Source organism: Nelumbo lutea, chromosome 8 (assembly GCF_056320005.1).
Source record: "Nelumbo lutea isolate HS-2025 chromosome 8, American lotus-T2T, whole genome shotgun sequence".
NCBI lineage: Eukaryota > Viridiplantae > Streptophyta > Magnoliopsida > Proteales > Nelumbonaceae > Nelumbo > Nelumbo lutea.
The window spans coordinates 36,133,089-36,142,768 of NC_142691.1; the positions used below are offsets into that span (position 1 = coordinate 36,133,089).

General features: G+C 34.7%; 1 long non-coding RNA gene across 1 annotated transcript; it reads right to left on the reverse strand.

Moving 5' to 3' along the window:
- Positions 1-1,355: 1,355 nt before the first annotated feature.
- Positions 1,356-6,112, reverse strand: LOC148843822 (uncharacterized). The gene is made up of 2 exons (XR_016103493.1): positions 5,852-6,112; positions 1,356-5,692 (listed from the first exon to the last, which is right to left on the reverse strand). It is a non-coding gene; the product is annotated as an uncharacterized LOC148843822 (long non-coding RNA).
- Between the last annotated feature and the right edge of the window lie 3,568 nt (positions 6,113-9,680).

Below are 9,680 nucleotides of genomic sequence, written 5' to 3' on the forward strand. Positions count from 1 at the left end.
GTTAGTGTAGTTTGGGCCCTGAACCTTGTTATTATCCAACAGTTTGGCGAATTGTCCGTTTGCCATTTTTGATAAAAGGCGATGCAAATTATTAATCCATGACCTAAATTTGATTCATGTTATTTACATAGAAAAAGTTTTTAATCTATTTTCCGTTTCCATTTCTTCATCTCTGATATTTCCCTCCCATCTTAATGACGGAGACACGGTTATGTCTCTAGATATGTGGGAAATCACATAGGTCCATGGAGCCAACTGTTTCAGCTACAATGCCCCACCACTTTCTATGGAGGATCATATCCACTCATCCTATGAGCTTTCCCTTTGGCCTTTGTCAGACAATGTTCATTGTCATTTTAAGTTAAACATTTCTGTCCAATAAGTGTTGACCCGTCATATTCATGGACCCCAATGTACCATGAGAGAGTCTTCCATTTTAGGATAGGCCCCTTCCACATCGGTCTATGATGCCCCTATCATCCTATGAAGCAACTAAACAGATTAGATCAGTAAATGGATAGCCAAATTTTATTGTGCATCTCCTCATTACTAATGCAGGCCATCTTCATGCTAATGACAAAAGGCCTTTAGAGAATTCAACATATGAATTCACCTATCACATGCACTCATATGTTTGGAGGGAACAAGTTGAAATGTCCCTAGATCTGATTTAGGTAAAACAAAAGTGATTCCCACTGACTTTCTTAAAGTCAAATTCAAATGGGCCTAAACGGATTAGGGTTCTGCACGATTCTTCTTGGGGAAGAAGTTGATCTGGGCTCATTGAGAATGGAGATCATCCAATAATCTTAAGGGCACAATGGCAATGATATGCATTCAGCCATGATGTTCACAAAGAGACACTAACAAATAAACATGGCCCAAGTGCTTATGGCCCATGTACGAAGCACATTACACATCACATACATGCATATGCATGAAATTGATCCAATCAATTAAAAGAACCGTAAAACCCTAATTAATTAAAGTTAACACATTATCAGTCCATTAAGGCCCATAATATTATCCAATAATATTATCTAGGTACATGGGCTAAACTACAAAAGGCAGTTCAGCCCGTATATTTGTTATGTTAAAAGTGGGTTGATTTTGTTTTAACTTATAAAAATTGGGTTTTACAAGTGTGGGCTGAATTGAATCATGTGATGGCCCATCAGACCCTTGGCCCATGGGGCTGAGAACAGAACCCATCGAACCATGGGTTTGGTCCAACCAATTTGGACCAAACTAGGTCAAATCGGCCTAGGTTTGGTGTCTAAAACACGATCCAATTCACAAGAATATGATCTAAAAAATAATTAAAGCCGAACAAGACAATCAAGATCAACAAGAAATGAAATCAAAGGGCTATAGTGTGATGATCTTGGACAATCTGCAAACCTGCAAGAAACAAATTAATCGCAGATAGTAGACTTGATTTCTGTAAATCACAGATTGCAAATCTTGTATCTGTGAAATTTCTTCTTCTCCTCCGCGTGCTCCAACAGTTCTTCGGATGTAAAAAAATTAAAAAAAAAACCCTAATTTTCTACTAATTACATCACATTGAATCCTATACAGTTTGTCTTAAAAATAAAAAATAAAAATTATTTACAGACCAAATCGAATAGAATAAAAAAAAAAAGCAGGGTGCACTAATCTTGGTGCCATAAAGATTTTGATCTCCATCACACGTACAACACAAAATTCAAGAAACAACCGCAGAACTATTACCGATTTCTCAAAAAATGCCAATCTGCGCAAATAAGGTAGAACAGTTTCTACCGATTTGCGCATGTTCAAATCAGATCTAAAGTTGTGCTCTAATACCACTGAAGGGAAGGGAGGTCCATCATATGGATGGCCGAATCATGCAAGGTGGCTGGGTGAAATTTCAAAATTTTCTTTCTCCCTTTCGAGAATCGTATTCGCTGTTTTAGAAAACTTGCACTTTTCAAGGTTCGTTCTTGAAACAAACTGGACCAGATCTGTAACCAAAAGAAAGTGAGAGATATACTTGATACAAAATCCATAAACGTAGCTCCCAACCTAGGTGTTCACTCCCAAAGAGGTCATCAAATCTTGCCTCCACTAAAGATGGCATAGCTTAGGATGAAGCAGAATCAACAAAGCAAATCTTCAGCAAGAACTGCAATCCTTCAACAAGGATCATGCAAGGGATGTGAGCACAACTTCATATCTGATTTTTCTATAAAAAATCAGAATCAAGAACAATTCTTGATCAGCCCAAGACTAAGGAGATCGAACTGGGTAAGGCGGCAAGAACAAAGGAAAGAACTGGATGCAGTAAAAGTGTTTAACAGAAGGAATTCGCCCTCTATTTATAACATTTCTGGATCAACTTCCTAATCCTACCAGGAAAGGGTTCTTTGATCCAAATCTTTATTTGGATTTAAACTCTTAAGTGGATAAGACTTATCTTATCCTCTTGTTGATCCAGATCCAAATCTAATCTCAAATTCGCCCACTTTTAATTAATCCCAGTTCGAAATGGGCTTCAGGCCCATTAAGTTATCAAGCGCACTTCCCTTTTAATTTGTTGACTAGCTTGACTCTCTTTGTATGGCGTGGGACCCTAACATTGATCTCCACAAAAGCCATATGGGTTCAACCTAGCCTCTATTATAAGGCCTGGCCGAATTCGCTATTGAACACAATGAACCCCTGAGCCCATCAATATGCCCTCTTAATAGGCCCAACATTTACACTAAATGGTCCTTGGGTCTAGCCACCTTATGCAGGCCCAAGGACTATGGACTTAAGTGAGATTATCCATCAGTTATATAAATCCTAAATGGTCTTACACTTAACCTCTCAGCCCATAATGGTCGAACACTATCCGGCAAGAGAGGACATCTTCCTCAGTTACAAGGTACAATGTCAAACTCTCTACTCATGATGGATCCCAGGAATTAAAACCTTTACAAGCATTTTTCATGAAAACATAATATATAAATATATCTGTATAAATATATTTTGCAAAACAAATTTCAAACACGTTTGAAATCAACTGCCAACAGTTTAGGTTTTCGTAAGAGAGTGTTGTTATCGATCATTCACTTTGTCCGACAAAGGGGATGATTCTGTCACTATGATCACCCACTCAGGAAAATTCTCATACTGCCCCAACATACCCAGGTTTTAACCCCCACTAAGGATCTCACTTATTGGCATCTCAAAAACTGTCCAATCTAACACTTAGTACAGTACCATAATCGAGTCTAGGGGTTAAGTGTAACTTTCCAGTTTTGCCCATCTGTCTCCAAGGTCCAGGGCATAACTAGAAAATGGTCTGGTTAAGAATTTCAAACAAACACATACTACATATGCTTCGGGTCTCACCCTATCAGCTGAGACAAGCCACCCCAATCGACTTGGCAGCACATTAGTCTCAGCCTTGGCAAAATAAACCTCCCCAGGTCTTTCCAACAATTGTGAAGATTCTAAGCTAACATGAGTCTCATTAGTGTCCAATTTAAGAGTATTATACAAAAACACACCAGATATAACATGTATTAATTATATACTATTATTTATTTACAATAAATATCAAAATTACATCAATCTAATTGGAGATAAGGGCATACACTGTCTAACACTCTAATGGTTATTTTATAGATGCAATGTTTATTTTCTCCATGAGATCTTTTACTTTTTGTTCTCTTGCAGAAAAGTAATGTCCATTTAAAGCAGAGATTGATTGTTAATAGTTTTTTTTTTCTTTCTAATGATTGGCAGCTTGAAGAAATTGGAGTAGTTTCTCATCAGTATGACAAAGACTTGACAGACTCGGGGAATATAAAATGGAATTATTCGAAAAGTAATTGAAGAAATTGGAGTACCCACATCTTCTCTTGTTAAGTTACAACAACTTTGCTGAATTGGGGAATAACTTCTTTCACTTTATTCTTTGCAATAAAATTGTATTTTATGTTGCTTCTAATATCTGATTGTGTTAAATCAATGGTGATTGTGGTTTCATCTTTATCTCCCTTTCTTGTTATTTAATGGAATTGTATTGCACATGCATTTATTGCTTTCATGGCAGTATTCATTCCCTTTCGTTCTCTCACATATGAGCAGAGGTAAGGTTTTGTGGTTGTGCTCTATCTAGATTGTGCTACTATAATAATAAAAGTACCTTCCCTTCTTTTTGTGGGTGCAATACATGGCAAACTTCTGCCTTGTATTAAGAGAAACATCATTAATATATGAGTATGGATTTCATCAAGCAGTTTCTTCTCATGACAATGACCTTGACATTCATATTTGTATAATCATAATTTGTTATATACCCACCATATTCTTTACTTGGAAAGCAGGTTTGGAAATGATCACTTTGTGCTCTCAAACATCTTATCAGCCCTGCAAGTAATGATAATATGATTGCTTCTTTTGTCTTAGGAATAAAGATCTTATTTCCATTTTTTCCTATTTCATTCAATGACTTGAGATGTTTTTATAAGGTTGGTTTGCTTTAATTTGGATTCTCTGCTCCAGATTGCTTGATTAATTAATTAATTTATTATTTAATTTTTTATTGGAAATGGTAACTTTTTTCATTAATGTTTAAGGAGATTAAGTACAATTATCACCTTCATAAGGAAGGTGAACCCTCAACAAAAATTAAAAACACACCCAAAAAAGGTTCCATATTCTCTTTTATGGTGTTTTATGGCTATGTTTCTTTCCATGTAAAAGAAGTGGAAGACAAAGCTTTGTCCATGAAAGAGGTAGACATGCAACTGAAAATTTACAGGGTGAAAACATTGCTGCCTATTTTACCGTGAAACAAATGTAATCATAAGATATACATAAACAAAGAACAAAAACACAAAAGGTTTGCTCAAGGCTGCACCTACTGAACATGTCAAGGTGTAACCCTTTCAAAATAAACATTATTCTTTTTTTTTTTTTCTTGTGGCGGGTGGGGGGAGGAAGTAGGAGAAATAAACACTATTCAATTTTCTTGTTCTTCCAGAGAAGCCAGCCATGTTTCATTGGAGCTTAACGCTTCATTGGAGATTGAAGGAGTTTGTAAGCCAAACTGATCGAAAAGACTTTCATTCCTTCCCTAAGTCCTCAATTATCACACTAGCTATTAGCTCCATGTTCCCCAAACTACAGGCAAAAATGTTGTCAAATATTGACACCAAAGCAGTAGCGACTTCAATCGGAAAGTTGGTTACAGTTAATGTGGTCACCGGAAAACCAACAGACGGTGATTTGTTGCCAAATGTGGGATTGGACCAACTGCATGACAGTGCCACGGATTTGAATGGGGCTTTAAATCAATCAATCTTCCTATTCCATTTGAGATTTTATGAATAACAGAAGAGAGAGAGAGAGAATCTTTTCTTTTTGGGGATTGAAAGGAAGAATGGGGCTTTAAATCAATAAAGGGTGCTTAGGGGAGAGTTACAGAGTTAGTCTAGGAGTGGTAAATCTAGATTTCATCCTCATAACTCTGCTTGCACAAGCAACTATCACAACTATCATAGAGTTGAAAAACCCTTCTCACAACTGTCACAGATCGATTTAATCAAAGCGACAAATTAATCAATGGATTATCAATTATGAGCTATACTCATTGATTGCCTAGATTTGGTGCGAAAAACTCGTTAATGTTAGCAGCAGAAGTAGATCGATCCCAAATAGAGTAGGAATAGATCTACAAAACATAAAACCACATTTCAGATAGTGAAAAAAAAAAAAAGGAGGAAGAGGAAGCGAGGAAGAAGATTCAATCAGAGCAAGCTGTTGATTTCGAAGGAGGAGGAGGAGGAAGATGAGGAGGTGGTGGAGGAGAATGGTTCAACAGTGGTCTTACCTCGCCAGAGGTTGGTTTAGCTCTCTGTTCGGCGATGGAAGAAGGCTTGGAGTTCTCGCAATCCCTTGTTTCGTCTCTCCAATTTAGATTGGAAACGGGGAAACTCCAATCTCTGTTTCGTCCCTTTGACTAGATTGGAAATGAGGAGGGCAATTTTGCCCAAAAAAAAAAAAAAATCACAAGCCGGAATGGGAATCACATTCCCTGAGGAGGTGTCGGGAATGGCCATTCCCCATACGAGGGCCTGGAATGGGAATGGGATTCCCATTCCAATCAACCAAGCACTTGGAATGAGAATGGGTCATTTCGATTCTGATTCCAGGCTCTTATTCCCTCGAACCAAACAGACTCTTAATATCACCCACACCCCTGGCCCAATCCAATGTTTAAATTCTTCTATTTACCATCTTCATATAATATTTGTCACTTCGTTTTTTAACAATTTTATTAATAACAATTATTTTATTAGTTATTAATTATATAATCAACTCTTAACGGTTCAATCATTTTCTTTCCAATTATTAAGCTAAGTTAATTATTTTTAATAAATTAGGTAAATTATATAGCCATTTTAGAAATCACTTATAATTGTTTAACCAAATTATATTCCTTTTATCCATTTAATAAATATGTATTCATTTTATATTATTTAATCATTTTTATAACTTATTCTATTATCTTTCTATTTATTTAATCATCTTTGAATATTTTAATCATTTCTTATTGTTTAACTATTTTATTTAAGTTACTTAAGTAACATGCACAAATGGGGGATGCTTATGAAGGGCTTTCATGTTGTTACTTGTTAGATAAATAAAAGAAAAATAAAAAAAAAGAATATTTAAAGGGGGTCTAGGAGAGAAAAGAGGGACAATGACTTATGTTGCCCATATAGTCACTACAGGAAAAAAGGCTCTTCGTGTTCTTAAACGTCACCAAAATCTAGCAAAACATCGCCAAAATGTTTTTGTCACATTTGCATCATCGTCATGATTGTGAATGTCATTAAAAGTTTTCCTGACGATTTTGTTAGATTTCACGACATTTTGCAAATGTCACTAAACTTTTACAAAATTCATATATTTTATACAATAGCGACATTTAAATTTCTTTTGGTGATACTTAGCATTATTTTTTGGTGACATTTAATAAATGTCACCAATAAAAATATTTTTTATGATGTTTCTTAAACGTAGCCTAACAAATAATTTTAACAACATTACATGTGTCACAAAAAATAAATTTTGGTGACATTTGCCTAATGTCACTAAAAAGGTAAACTTAAGGCACATTAATATTTATGGTGACATTTGGAAAAATACCACAGAAATTATTTTTAGTGACGTTTGTTAATAACTGTTGCCAAAAGGTTATATTAAGTTTTGATGACATTTATTAATAAATGTCACTAAAAATTGAAATGGCTTCATCAACCATCCCTTCCAGCATAATACCTATAGACCAACAATGTCTAAATGAACCTGTTCTCAAATATGACCTATTTTATTAATTTATATACATGTAAAAATTGAATAATGGAGATGCATTAAACACTAAAATTCAATATTAAAAAACATAATGTGTGTTTACAATCAAAGTGTTATTTACGTATTGAAACAAAGAAAGTTAAAATAACACAATAAAAATCTCATTAGAAGAGGGCCTTTCTCTTCCCCTTTCCTTTCCTCTTTTCCTTCCCCACTTCCACTGCCTGCACTTGAGATGAATATATTATTGGATTGAGCATTTATTGCAAAAGAAAAAAATGAATATAAAATAATATTATTTACATGATAAAAGATGTGAATAAATAAAAAATAAAATCAAGCTTGTAATAATTTACTAGGCTTGTTAGTGGTTCTTCAATAGTGTCATTGGCATTTTCTACATCCCGAATTGGACTAGTTACTGATCCATGGTCACTCTGCACATGAAAATAATAAAAAAATATTTTAAAAACAAGATAAAATATAAAAAATATAACATATAAAAACATGATAAAAGTATTCACATTTTATAAAGTGGTATAGATTTGGTCTTAATATGTTAGATTCAGTTGAATCTTATCAATGGTGTTAGTTTAATGAGGTTGATTAAAGTTAGGTTTAATTAACTGAATTTGAAGTAAGCAATATTGACTTCTTATGAAACTAGGTGTTTTACGTTGGTTTAGATTTTGTTGGAGTGTTTCCTAGAAGTTCTAGAGTTAGTTTAGTTTAAAATTATTGCAAGTGAATTGGATTGAAATAGTTTAGATGAATTAGCTTGGTTTGAGTTTGGATAGGTTAAATTGTAATTAATCTTGGAGAATTTGCGCTAGTTTATACTGATTGGAATTGATTTCTAGTGGGTAAACATGGGTGGTGAGTTTTAGATGATTATTTTAAATTTGAGTTAATTGTCTATTGGAAGTGGGTTATTAGATGAATTGATCAATTTTTAATAGAATTTAGTTAAATATGGCAGGTTTTAGGTAAGTGGATCAATTTTAAGTGGGTTTAGTTAGGGATATTAGGTTCAAGTTGATTAATTTATAATTGACTTGGCTTTCTAAGGATGATAGAATCTAGCTCAGTTGGTTAATCTAAGAATGGTGAAATCTAGGTGAGTAGGTTAATTTAGAGTGGGTTTGGCTTAGGAGGCCGGGTCCTAGGTCAGGTGATTAATTTTGAATTGGTTTGGCTAATTAGGGCTAATGGGTTCTAGGTGAATAAATCAAGTTTAAATTGCTTAAGCTAATGGAGGTGGGTTACAAGTGAATGGGTTAAGTTTGAGTTGGTTAAGCTAGAGGTGATGACCTACATGGATTATTGGTTTGAATGGATTTAGGTAGGTTGGGTTTAATTCTAATAGGCCTGAATAGGCCAGTTAGGTTTGGTTGAGTTGGATTGGGTTGAGGTGTAATAAGTTTAGGTAGCTTTGATATATGTAGGCCTAATTAACTTGGGTGGATTTAGCTTTTATAGGTCCATGTGAGTTATTAATTTGGTACTCGTGGGATACAATTTGGTTGTTTTGGTTATTGTAGATTTTAGAGGTTTGGATTGAATTATGTTCTAAGAAGAATAAATGAATTGAATTAAGTTAAATTTGGTGCTTTAAGTGTTCAAGGTTAGGTTAGATTGGCTTCTTAAAGATACAAATAAATTGGGTTAGGTGACAAGTGTTGAAAAGTTTGAGTTTGATGGACTTCTAGTAGGCATAGGTAAATCATATTGGATTGGGTTAGGTCTTTATAGAAAGGTATGGACACCTACAAAGAAAACAGCACTTCTATATTCATTCACATCAACCCAACTACAAGTGATCCTCACCTCATGATACATATTTTCAACAACCATCATCACATCCATCATTCATTATTTTTGCAATCATAATGCACACATCAGCCATCATCACGTCCATCATTAAATTGATTTGGCTAGGTAAGGTTGGTGGGTTTTAGATGAATGAGTGAAGTTTAAGTTGTTTAGGCTAGTTGACATGAGTAAAAAGTGAATGGCTCAAGTTTGAGTTGGTTAGGCTATGTTTTTGGTTAGTTTAGGTTTGGTCGGAGTGTTTCCTAATGGGTATATAGATGGTTTGGTTTATAATTGGTGCAATTGAGTAGGGTTGAAAGGGTTTGAATGAGTTTGGTTGATTTGAGTTTGGTTAGGTTGATTTCTAATGGATCTAGGAGAATTTGGGTTGCTTTGAGTTGATTAGGATTGATTTCTAGTAGGTATAGATAAATTAAGCTAATTTTGAGTTGGTTTATTCGATGTGGATTACAAGGTGATTTGGTTAATTTAGAACTGATTTGGCTAAGGATGGTGAGTTCAAGGTAAGT